Source organism: Halyomorpha halys, unplaced genomic scaffold (genome assembly GCF_000696795.3).
Source record: "Halyomorpha halys isolate HHAL.00 unplaced genomic scaffold, Hhal_1.1 Scaffold865.1, whole genome shotgun sequence".
Lineage (NCBI taxonomy): Eukaryota > Metazoa > Arthropoda > Insecta > Hemiptera > Pentatomidae > Halyomorpha > Halyomorpha halys.
Genome location: NW_027110332.1, coordinates 504,060 through 517,410, shown reverse-complemented (window position 1 = coordinate 517,410; position 13,351 = coordinate 504,060). Strand labels below are relative to the sequence as shown.

General features: G+C 31.6%; 1 protein-coding gene across 1 annotated transcript in view; it reads left to right on the top strand.

Annotated features, from left to right (window-relative positions):
* Positions 1 to 13,351, top strand: part of Ork1 (open rectifier K[+] channel 1) — a 165,341-nt gene that overhangs the window by 1,116 nt on the left and 150,874 nt on the right. The window lies entirely within an intron of this gene.

Genomic DNA, 13,351 nt, shown 5'->3' with positions numbered 1-13,351 from the left:
AGCAATGATACTAAACCCATATTGCAAGGAAATATATAACACTAAGAATGAAATATAAAAAATATATGCAATAAAAATATAATAGTTTTTGATATATTGGTTTTCGTTACATTGTTCATCACAAAATAAATATATTTTGTAAAAGTATGATGAATCTCGCGGGCAATAGGCTACCACTGCTCAACAGGATCACCGGGAAGGTAATTAAATTCTCTACAAATCCATTGGCTAACATAATTATTGAGCAGTGCTTCCCAACCTTTTTATGGTAGAAGTAGAGAAATGGCAGAACGCCTACATTATCATTGATACAAATGACAAAGGTTAAATCCTAAATAAGTAAAATTTAAATTTTTTGATTAAATATTAACATTTTCACCTAGAACAATGCATTTGTTCGGTATCTACCTTCCGAATATTGATCTTGATAAATTAAATATCGATAATTTTGGAATTATAACCATTTTAAAATCAACGATTCAATTAGACTATTAGCCACGTTTTATTTTTTATGACTAAAATATGGCGGGTAGAGTTTGCTTGATAAGAATTTGATGGTACAATGTGGCACAAGGAGTGAATGAACAACAAGCCAAGGATACCGCAACAATGTCGAATACAGGAAAGGTATTACGGAGGATAACAACAGAAAAGAGGGATGGTCAGTTTCACCATTGCCCAACACAACCACTAGGGACACTTGACACATTGCCGGCAGACCGCAGCTGGGACCTTCACAGTTTATTGCCATTTGAGTTGGTTCAATGTGAGTATTTTTGTAAGTAAGAAAACTTGCAGTATAGGTAGTTTCCGTATAAACATTGAATTTATGGGAGAAACATAGCTGTTTGGATGTCCACTTCAATCAGTAGATTACACTAAGTTTCAGTATTGATTTAAATGGTCAAAAATTATAACCAAATACTATTAAGGGATTATCAGCAGTCAATCAGATCGGCAATATAACCGAAAATTTGGTGCGGTGCACACAACACAATTTTCACTTACTAACTAATAATACACAATTCCCCAAGTTTTGTGTAAATCTGTGCACTTGTGTTGAAGTTATCGCCTTTTTTGCGATTTAAAAAAAAACAAAAAACTAGAGAATAGGAAGGCGAAAATTATGAACAAATTTTTTTTTTTTTTGCTGCTATAAAAATTTGAATTTTAGTGTTCCATAATGAAAGCTAATAGTATTAGTTCATAGTGCAAGTGTAGAATCTAGTGTGGTAATAATACTAATACTTATTTTTTTCATGATAGGGATGACTATTAATGATATTTCAGGAATTTAAAAAATACTAAAGTACAAGGTACTATTGTACAAGTCTGTGTAATTGAATTAAGATACATCTACAAGACTAATAGTATTAGTTTGTACTTTATTATGAAACAGGGCCCTGGTGGGTATAACGAATAAAAGTTTTCTTCCTCCAAAAAATACACAACAGTTTAACACCGATAATGACTGCAATGCTTTCGGGATCGATCGGATGGTCTCGGGTTTTCCCGTTCGGATCGGATGTTTTTCTTTTTTCTGCCTTAGCTATTCATAAAAAATATTTTGTTTTTATCCATTGCTTATTATTACTAAAAACGGGAACTTAAAAATTAAAGGTAATTAAGAGGAATATTTTTTAAAACGTCACTTAGGCCCTGTGAGACTATTTCAATGGAGATAGGAGATAGCTGATATTAAAATCCATTCAATTGTACATTGACATAATGAGTTTAATCAAAGTCGTTAGAGCTGTTTTGGAAAAAAATCAAGTCTTTAAAATGACACATTCCAGGTTTAATTTTTTTTATTTTATTCATTTAAAAAATAACATCCGGACCATAGTCCGACTAGATGCCAGCATCTGTCGGTCGGTGCCAAAATAACACATACAAATGATAGACATATGTGAAATGTAAATATTACAATTTTGACTATTAGGGCGTTGTGGAGGCTATACATTTTTTAAGGTAGATAAGTGCAATATGAATTGATCTCATGTGATATAACTAATAATCTAATTAACAACTATTAAAATGAAAATAAAGTAAAAAAAATGAAAATTATTAAATTCGTCTTAAATGCAGTTTCGTATGACTTAGCATAGGGACACACAGACCATATTATGAAACTTGGTAATTTGGACTTTAATGACCTCAAAACGCATGTTTCCGTCGAAAACTCAATTAAAAAAACTGAAAATAATATGCGCTAAAAGTCTATTTTAGCTGATACTTCAATTTTGACATTTTATTTGTGGACACCTGAAAGATAATCAACTTTGGTGATATATTTGAAACTTTTTTTTTAGATGTTTCTCAAAACTTTAAAAAACGAACTTGGAACTATAGTGCATTATTTTCTTTAGATTAATATTTGAAATATACAAAAAAAAACAAAAAAAAACAGACTACAAGTCTAATTGAATCGTTGATTTTAGAATGGTGATGATTCCAAAATTATCGATATTTATTTTTTTCGTAACGTCGATACTCTCAAGAAACTTTATTTATTTAATTTAATTGGTTTGTTGATATAATTTCGTTTAATTTTTTTTTCGGGCGAGGGGGTCCTTCAAACCCAAAAATTGTGTGAATTTTTTTTTTGTAGAACTAAAACATTTAATTTAAAAGAAGGTAAAATAATAAAAGACAACAATTTGAGATATAAAAGATTTATCATTACAGGTAATAAGTAATTGGAAAACTTAAACGCAATTGAAACTTTAAATGAAACGCATATTCATTGTAATATGAATTTCATTAACACTTAACAATTATTTTAGATCTCCTATGCACAAATATAAATAATTTTAATCGCAATATTTAACAAAACTTTAGTTACAAAAGGGTAAAATATTATTAAAACAATATAATTTTAATTATATTATTTCAAAATTTTTCGAGACCAGGTAATATTTATCAATTAATTAATTAAATGTCCAAAATAGTCTCAACACTATATATTTATTTATTTGTCCTACGTTTCGGCCCTTCCAGCCATCCTCAGGGACATCTAAACATTTAACAGCTTATATTACACTTCACTTTTAAAAGTTCGATATAAATGTATTTTAATTTTTGACACAAAGATTTCACGATTGTCTAAATTTATAATTTAAATCAGCCTAATTAAGATCAGATGTTTTATTAGCATGATAACATAAATTTTTAAAATAAAACTTTTAAGAATCTTATTTTGTGGTTTCGTTTTTTTCCACAGTACAAATAAGAATGTAGTTCAATTTGAAAACGCTGAAGATTATGTTTGTAGAAGTTTCGGAATCAATATATAAATAAAAAAATAACGATAAAATTTGTCGGATTTATTCCGAATTTTGAGAAATATAATTTAGTTTTGGAATTTTGAGTTTGAATGCTAATATTTTATATCTGTCCGTTATAGAGAAGTGAAAAGTAATAGGGTAATAAAATAGGTGTCCAGTTTCGGAGTGGAGGAGTTTCGTAGAAGAGGTATTCAAATGCTTTAAATAGTTTCTCCAGATATTATGTGCAAAATAATATTCAATCTATGCTTGCGATTTGGTTCCATCATCCACTTAGAGCGTTCTCAGGATTACATTAAGTGGTTACGTGATCGAGGAATGACGGTCACAGTTAGTGTGTAAACAGATTGTGATTAGTGCTAAATTAGGTTTGCGATTAGTACTGAATTGAAAATTTGGTGAGAAATTGTGGTATAAAAACAATGTTATACCGTTCAGAAGTGTGTTCCAACAGAGTGCAGTTGGCAAGTGTGCCAGTATCAATTTTTTTTTTATAAACGCAACCTTCTTCTTTTAATTTTTTATCTAGTTAGAAGTCATAAAATATGTATATATATCAAACACAAAGAGGCGCCCCTAACTATTTGCAATGTTATAACTATGGACTATTACAATACAAAATAATAAAGACCAATTATGAAAAAAATAATAATAATCCAGCGAAAAATTAAGAACAAAAGCAAAAAATATTTTTAGAATAAGAAAAAAAAAAGACATGTTCTGAAAAACTAATTTTGAGAAGAAGAAAAGAAAAAAAAATAATAAAGAAAGAATTTATAACAGGATGTCTTATGTCAGCCTGGGCTTCTGACTTCGCAATGAGGTTGGATTGCCCAACTTGTAGGTTACTTTTCTTTTAAATGATGGTAGACTGAAGTTTAATTTAATTTTTTTTGTTTACGGAATCATCTATGGATTCCACTTGCAGTTCACGATGCAATCGGCCGTTTCGTACAAATCAGGGGGAATCCACTGCAATTCTTAGGATCTTCTTTTCATATCCACGCAATTTTTTTTCTTTTCATAAAAAATGCTGCTCCACACAGAACACAACCCTACATAACTTCCTATTGTTTCATAAATTAGGATAGTTGTATATGGTATAAGTCCAGATTTTCTATTAACGATAGGATACAGCATCGCTTTCTGGCCTCCTAAAATATTGCTTAATGCTTATGGGACACTGTGCATTGTAACTATGTAAACTTTGATTACATCATGTTTTATTTCAATTCTATTAATTTTATTATAATATCGCAAGTTAAATTATGTCAGATTTAATGCTGTTTATCATAATACCCAAAACACGTTAAGTTATCGACTTAATTAGGTTGTATCCGATTCAGAATTAAATATACATTAATAATAGGCTTATTCTGGCTTAGAAGTTTTATGCCTTGGTTGAATAAAGTTTTTTTTACAAACACGATGGAAAAAAAAACAACATAAAACTTAGATTACAACACTAATTCAAAAACAACAGCCCTCCTCATCGCCTTTTTTCTTTCCTTTTTCTCAAATATTGATGAAAGATTTTAATCACATTATATTTGTTTTTTCTATCTTATAGAGGGGACGCTGCTGCTATCTCCTTTTTTTATTATTATTATTTTTTAGTAGTGAATAGAAATTGATTTGTACTTTTACTTATCTATATTTGAAATATATAGTAAGGAGCGGTATTGTAATAGTGAATGATTTTTTAAACGTCAATAAAAAAAAACACATGAAATAATTACGTAACAGTTTATTATTTATTACATTTGTTAATAACAAATAATAAATGTCTGGCCTGTCCTCTCACACGACTGTCCTTAGCTCTTCCTAAAAGGATAAAAATCAGGATGCTCATAAGAAAAAGTAACTGAGAATTCAAAGTAAACATTAGAAACCAAAATGTTTTGCAGTCAAAAAACCGAAAAGCGTCTAGGAAATAACTCAAAACGTGCAAAATCGTGCAGTATAAACTCAAAATTTGTATAAAATATCCGAGTCCAGCAATAATCAACTCTATTATATTAATTCAGGGGGGCTTAGTTAGCCATGTTTAAATCAAACTAAATTCGCTCAACACCTTTTATATTTATGCAAAAGTACTTGAAATATTACTGTGGTTAAAAACATAAAATTTTGTCCATAATTGAAGAGATATGAAGAAGCTAATTGCATTACGTATTATATATAATTGCATAGAATTATATAAATATATTGTCCCCATTCCTTTTAAAATTTTACATAGCATGTTCTTCCATTTAGCTTTTCAATTTCCTATTTACATACGATTGTGCCATCAGCCAAAAAACCAACAAGCGATAAGTTAATGTAGAAATACTTACGGAGTTTGATTAAATATGCATAGGTATATTCATATTGATCAGACCAATTGTTTTTGCTTTAATTTAAAATAATTTATACAAATGATATAATTTAACAATGTATATTGCCGTGTACGGGGCTTCGGGGTTTCTAAATCCGACTAGGTGTTCCCCGTACACGTATTATATTGAAATTTATTCATCTATTCATGTATTTATATTATTTATTTGTATTTATATTATGTATTTATATTATATATTTATATTTATTTGCATTTATATTATGTATTACCTATCGGTTCCTGATGGGAACCGGCTGACAAAGTATGCGCTATATTTAATTCAAACACAAGAAACTATAGACCCCCTTGCCATGGTATGCTAGATATGAATATCTATAATTAATCATTGGAGTTCCTTTCCAACGGTATCGTGTTCACCAATTTACTATGATATTATGTATGAGGTGATATGCAGGGATTCTTAATTATAAAGTAAAGTCTTTGTTACATATTTTATATTTACAATTATATGTACATTAGCAAGAATAATATTATGAGAGAGCATGGTAGACTTGTTTCCTTATAATTTAATTATTATATTATGAATTGAGAAGTACCAGTTGGGATCTTTGATATTTAGACTGACTCTAAGCTATTAATACTATCATTGACATTCAAATTACAACAGAAAAGGTCTTACTTGGTAAGGTTACCAAAGGGTTTGGTACGTCGGTCGGCTTGGCAGTTGTCGCGGCAGAGCGTCCATATTCGCTATGCTCTTCAGCCTCCCGGCGGCCGTTGCTAAATCCCTTCGATGGTGACTTCCTCCTCTGGCCTCCAACTGGTCTTCCCCTGATCTTCCCTCAGACTGTCTTCAAGTACCCATCTCTACCAGACTGTGCTCAAGTCTCCATCTCTCCCAGACGGGGTCCAACTGTCAGACTCTCCGACTGTGTCAAACTCTCAGACTGTGCCCAACTGTCCTTCTGTCCCAGACTATGCTCAACTCTGTTTCTCCTGCCCTTTTTGCTTATTTTCTCCCCTCTCCTTCTGACTCCTCCTTCTTTTGATTTCTGTTCTTTGATTGGTTTTTCTACGTTCAGAGGGGGTGAGAAGGTCCAATGCCCTTCGGCGAAAGTCGGTCTTTTTCCTACCTTTCATGTTTCAATTAAGGCGGCTTTCTTCTTTATGTATTTTCCCCGAGGTTTTAGAGTGCTCACGTGTAAAATAAGGGCTGTTTATTTGTCTATTCCTGCCTAAGTGGTCAACCTTTCCCAGAGGGTGCATACCCTCTGTTATCTTCATATCTCTGTACCTTACTTTTAATGTTTTGCCGACCGTGGTCATTGACTTGGCCCGCGGTTCTTTTGGCATGCCGACAAAATAACATACTCTAAGTTCAAAAATTCCATCTAGTGCCGCCCATTACACATCATTATATATAATTAGTTTTATTCTATTGTGATCCTTGATTCGAATTTCTGTCGAGGTTTAGCGGAATTGGAAGCTAAGAAACAAAAGATGCCATTGCACAAAAATCTGGTCTCTAGTAATCATAAAAAACCGATATCAAGTTCAAAGTAAACACAAAGCTTGATTAAATGTCTGACTACGCCTTGCCAGTCTAAGATGTTCCAGTCCAGACCTAAAATACCTTTGGAGCCCTATTAGCCCAACTTTTTAGCTTCATTTAGTCTTACTGCAGATTGCAGACAGCAGACTTTTTCCTTCCAAAAAAGGATAAACATGAGAAGAATCTGTGAGTTTATAAATAAAAGGTCAAAAAAAGCTGAATGTGCAAAAAAAAAATCCCAAGTACCAATTAGGTGAAAAGTTCAATATCTGATCAACCTTATCTATATCTGATTAACCTTCAATATCTGATGAACCTTGTCAACAAACAACGATATTAACCGATAATAGTCTGCGACTAAAGTTACATTTAGTATCGAATCGCTCCGAGTCCAGATTTGCGTCAATGTCATTCAGCTTTAACTGCGTAGTTTTGCTACATGCATAAATATAAGGTGCTCGTTGAGTCTGCATTCTTCCACATCCATCCCTAGCTTCAGTATGAACTTTAGCTTTGAAAGTTTTTCTTACAAAAGAAAAAAAAACCTGGACGTTTCCGAAATAATAATCTAAACAATTGAAGAACTAATATTAAAAATTTAATAATTTATTAAAAGGAGCAAGAGATCTTCTATTACAGTGGGCTGTTACACCGGTACATTAAGCTATAGAACAAGTTGAGAAGTAGACATCTATAAGAGGAAGTGGATAGTAACCCCTGGCCCGACCAGGTTCCAGGTCTCTCGTCGTCTGCATTCCAGTCTGTACTTGAGGTCCAACAGCTGTCATCAAACCTGTCTTAGCGAAATATCTTTAACTATTAAATTATCTGTCAGGTTTACACCTCAGGTAATTTCCAATGGTTATAATATGATAAATGATTAATTGCAAAATTTGATTTATTCAGGAATATTTCAATTCCGTTTATTCACGGAAAATAATCAATCATATGCCAAATAGAATAGACACTAAAATTAAATCTAAAATAGAAAAACATTAAACGTCATAACTTGAGATTGAATTTTCACTCAATTGCATTTTTTGTTCCCTTTCCCCAATTTTGCAAGTTATGGTTTTTTCTGTATAAAATTTCGTTTTTTTTAGCAAACTCTTGCTTTTAGTGCCAAAAAATTTAATGTTTGAACTAAAATTCACTGTCATGTCTCAATTTCTTTACGAATTTCTGGTCATTGAACTAACTAATTTTTTATCTCATTAGCCTTCTCTTTCCTTTTCTTCTTGACCTTCACCATCCGGTTCATTTCTTGAATCAGTCTCAGCTGTATCCGAGACTTTTTTTTCTTCCTAGCCATAAGGTGTCTTTCTCTCCTCATCGACCTCCTTTTGAGTACCTGGTGTTATTACTGGAGACTCCTCTTAGGCGTGTCGTAGACTTCTTAGTTCCGCAACTGTTTCTAGCTTAAAACGTTCTACACTTGATCGTAAAATCACTTCTGTCTCAATATTTTTGTTCTTCGTGACATATTCATGAAGTTTACAAATTTTATCTCATGAAAATCCCTACTATTGCTTGTCCTTTTCTTCACTTGGAGTTACTGTAGCGATCAATTGATTCACTGCTCCTAACTGCGGTCGCTGGATAGTGACACCTGAGAACCGCATTCTCAGACGCCGGCCCCCTGACCCCCTCTATTGTAAGCCTTTTCAACTTAACGTGACTCCTCGTGTTTCGTTTATTTTTCGAGGCTACATCCCTTAGTCTATTTGGGCCGCGAGAGGTATTTTATTTTCCTCCTGCCTTTTATTTCTAGGGGAGTGCAGGGTAAGGCCCATGACTACTAACTCCAAGGACCCAACTTCGAATCCGGCTGGGCAGAGAATTGTTTTGTGTTACACTGTAGCCGTGAGTCAACTCCTGTGGGTTCTTGGAGCCCTCCTGGGATCCACCCAGCCTCTTAAATTGAGTACCCTTAATTGGGTAAAAATCTGGCGGTCGAGCGTGATTTTGACCAAATCACCTCCTTGTACAGCCGTCGGTCTAGTAACAGAACTTCCTTACAAAATATTGAACACCTGACCCTTCATGGGTTGAAGCAGTACAGATTTAATTTTTTTTTTTTTTTTTATTTCTAGCCACTTGGGGACGCTCCACGTATGGGGGGTATCTGACTCCCACCGTGATGTGTTTCGATTTTCTCATAAATAACTCTAACAATTTTGATTAAACATAGTAAATCAATGTAGAATCAAAGGGACTTTTATTCTAAGCCAGGTTTTATCCTCAGTGAAATTGTCTGAGAGGGCTTTTATGTTGAATTTAAAAAAAACTTCCTCTAAATTACCTTTAATTTTATTTGAAATAACCAAGCATCTTTCATTGTTATTAGAAAGAAAAATGGATTAATATAAACCATAGAAGAATTTGAGAACGAACAACAGAAGGAACATCCTCATTTACCTCATTAATACCTGTTACAAGTTTATTAGTACCTCATATTTATTATACCCAGAAATAAAAAAATGAGTCTATTCTCGCATAGAACATAATGTGTATTCAATGCATATCATTTTAAAAACATTATTATATGTTTCCACACCAATTATATGTTCCAATTATGCCAGCGCACGAATTTAGGGAATAAGTTTTTTTTAGGTTTAGTGTAAATTTCAAAACTAATGTGTGCCTCACCACATTATAAAATTCGAAGAACGGCCACTACAACAACAAAAAACAATTCAAAAACTCCTTAAAATGTAGGCCACTACAGAAGAAGGAAACAGTGCAGGACCGGAATATATATTCATGCTAAAAACTATCAATGAAAATCATAAATAGGGGTTATGAAAAAAAAAAAAAAAAAAAAATTATATGGTTCATGTTCTCCAGGATAAGTTTTTAATTTTTAGTGTATAACAAGAACTAAAAAAGAAACACAATTTAAATCTGAAATTTCTGAACATTGTATATGAGTGAAATTTATAGTCTCTTGTTACTGAACAAAATTGTATGAAGATGGCGTTTCAAAATTTATAAAACATCAGAATGAGAAAACAGAAAGTAAACAAGGAACAATTTGAATTAAGGACAAACAAAGAGTATGGATTTGCTCTTCTATCTCAATAAACTGACATCAAATACTTATTATTCACATTCTTATACCGCCCCTATGATTTTTAAAAGAATTCTTTTGCATTTATGTTAATAGTTTTATAGACTTAAAATGAATAAAATATTTACATTAAACCTATTATAGGTAATATCCATTTAGCATTGCAATTAAAAATATAAGATTTCCAATCAGGCCGTATCGTTTAAATACAATAAAAATAAATATCAATTAGTAATCTATATAATATGAATTGTAAATCTTATTGATATCTATGCTTGAAAAATATGATTACATGTGGGTGAAAATATAGTTGCATCCACTTTTTTGATCTTTGATTTTTGATGTTAATTTATAGAGGAAATAGCTCATTTATCCGTGAAAATTACAAAAAATAATGACGCATTATAATTTGAAAATTGAATATTTTTTTTTAAATTTATTTATTTATTGACATTTACAACTGTATATAATACAACAAGCAAATGTGAAGTAAGATCATAATGATATGATATAGCATGTAGAGAAACTACCCAATAGTAGAACTAAAGACATTTTACAATATCAGATCACGAGGCCATCTTCTGAATATTTTTAGGGTTACAAAAAAGAAATTGGATCTTTAGGGTTTGTAACAAGAAAATATTATTAATTCAAAAACTCAAGAATGTTGCTCTAAATTTTAAATAAAAAAAAATTGATTCTTTCACTTGTTTTGTAGCATTCGTAAATTTTATGTAGGTTTTAGCAGTTTTTAATAGAGATCAAATCAAACATTTTGGCAAGACATGGATCTAAAACAATGTCAGATAGAGAAGAAATTTTAATTTTCCCTACAGATATGCTAAAATAATGAATTTGGGTCGATTGTTTACAGTAAACATTCTTTTTTTAAGCCATTAAATCTTATAAACCACTATCCTTTTATTATTCAGAGATATTCCGGCAATGCTAAATAAAAAGAACTAAGTATATTTAGGAAACTTCAGAATTTACAAACTGAGCATATTAAAAATCTCGGTTTGAAAAAAATAAAATAAAAACATTTTTACCAATATAATTGTTATTATGAATGAACTACATGTATCATAAGTTCCTTCTTAAGCTATGGCTTGTAAGAATTTTTTTTTCCTCTATTGGTTTTTCTTACCAATCCATTTCCTTTATACGATAATTTTAATCTAGTTATTATGTTACTGCCATTTCCGATGATCCTTTTGAAAGCTTAAGTCGGATTATAAGAAAAAGATTTAATCCAAGGAGTTATTAATTGCACTGCAAATCATGGCAATTAGGTGCCTCATACCGAATCTATTTATTTAAACCAACTCTTCCATTCTCAAGTAATTTGAAAATTTGGCCCGTAATATGATGTCTAGAAACTAACAAGGACTGGAGGTATTCAACATGAAATATTAATATATTTTTTATAAAGCCATTTTGGTTTAACTTTTCTTAAATTATTAATTTCTGACCAATCAATAAGGGTTAGAAAATATTTATGTTGAAAATTGATGAATACCACTAATAGTAGAAGGGAAGAAACAAATAGCCATCTATTAAGTTATAATAATTTTGTCGTTTGTTTTAGAATGCTTATTACGAATTTAAACTTTGTGACCTTTAATTTTACCTGACAATACAAAAAAAATTCTAAAATCTTGTTTCGCGTATTCCCTCATACTATGAAACTGTTCATTTATTCCGCAATATCAAACTATACTGAATTAGACAGGAGTAAAATTCCTAAAGTTTTTACTCTAGGTTTTTTTTTAAAATTTGTTCCGAGACGTTGTTTGAGAGTAACTGTTTTTAGTCTGATTACCTTCAGTCAAATGAAGATCCGAAAGAGGTCTCAGTGGAAAGTTTTAGATAATTACTAAAAATTTGCTCGGCTCATTTGCTTTTTTTTTTTTTTAGGGTGCCTATTATAAATTTCAGCTTAATGAACTCAAATATTTACTGGAAGTATAAAAAAAAAATTATGTTAACATGAAAATCATACAATATTCTTTGGACAAAATTAAAGAAGAGTAAACCAGCTACAATTATTCGAATAATATATAGTTTGATTTTTTTAATAAATAATCGGCGGATCAACCTCCTTTTACAAATTATACTACTGTTTCGAAAAATGGGTACTTCATCAGATAAACCCAATTTTCTACAACCTATTTTTATTATTCCACCTCATGTGTAAAATAAAATATTACACAGAGATTTATACGTAAAATAAAATACTACACGATCATCACTAAAACATTTTTATATAATAGAGAGAAAGGGAAAAATAATGTTTTTTAATATTTTTAGAAAAAATTATATTTCACAAGAGTCGAAATTCAAAACCCTACAAAACATGAGTAAGCAAATCTTCATAACTTCTCTAAAACCTAGATCCTCTTTATGGTTCTCAGCTCTATCTCTGGCCGTATTTCTGTATAAAAACGATTTAGAGTTTTATTTTTACGTGTTTAGGAATGTCCAGTAAATTACTGGTAACCATAAACAGAACAGAAAGACTGATGTAAAAACTGATGGATACTATATACCGAGGAAAGGCCAAATATATACGGTCACCACCGCTTACTGTTAGGTTTGGTGTTTACACTTTTGAAAGCGTCCGTTAGGATCCATAGTTTCTGCAGACAATAAGCCCACAGTTTAAACGTACAGACGTGAATTACCACAGCAAATATATGTTATTTTTGTCTGGCAAAAACACTGAGAAACCATCTGCTGTCGAAAAACACAAATATCTCCATACATAAATCATTTATTAGGCCGGTACTAACTAATGCCTTAGAGACACGGCCCTTATGGCTAGTCGAGTAGAAGAAGAATACAAGAAGAATGTTTGGCCCAGTAAATAATGGTGACCAATATAGGCTGAGGCAAAACGCTGATTTGGACCAAATGGAGCCTTGAGCAGGACAGAGAGAAATCCAGCCGATGTCTTGATGCGACGAAGTCTCACTCCGGGTTGTAGTGCCTGTGATGATGATGATGCGAGTGCAAAGCCAGTAAACAGATCAGAAGACCAAGACTCAAATTTTAAGTGCGGGTAGGTTATAATTATCCATATTGAGTATATGGAGTGTATATAT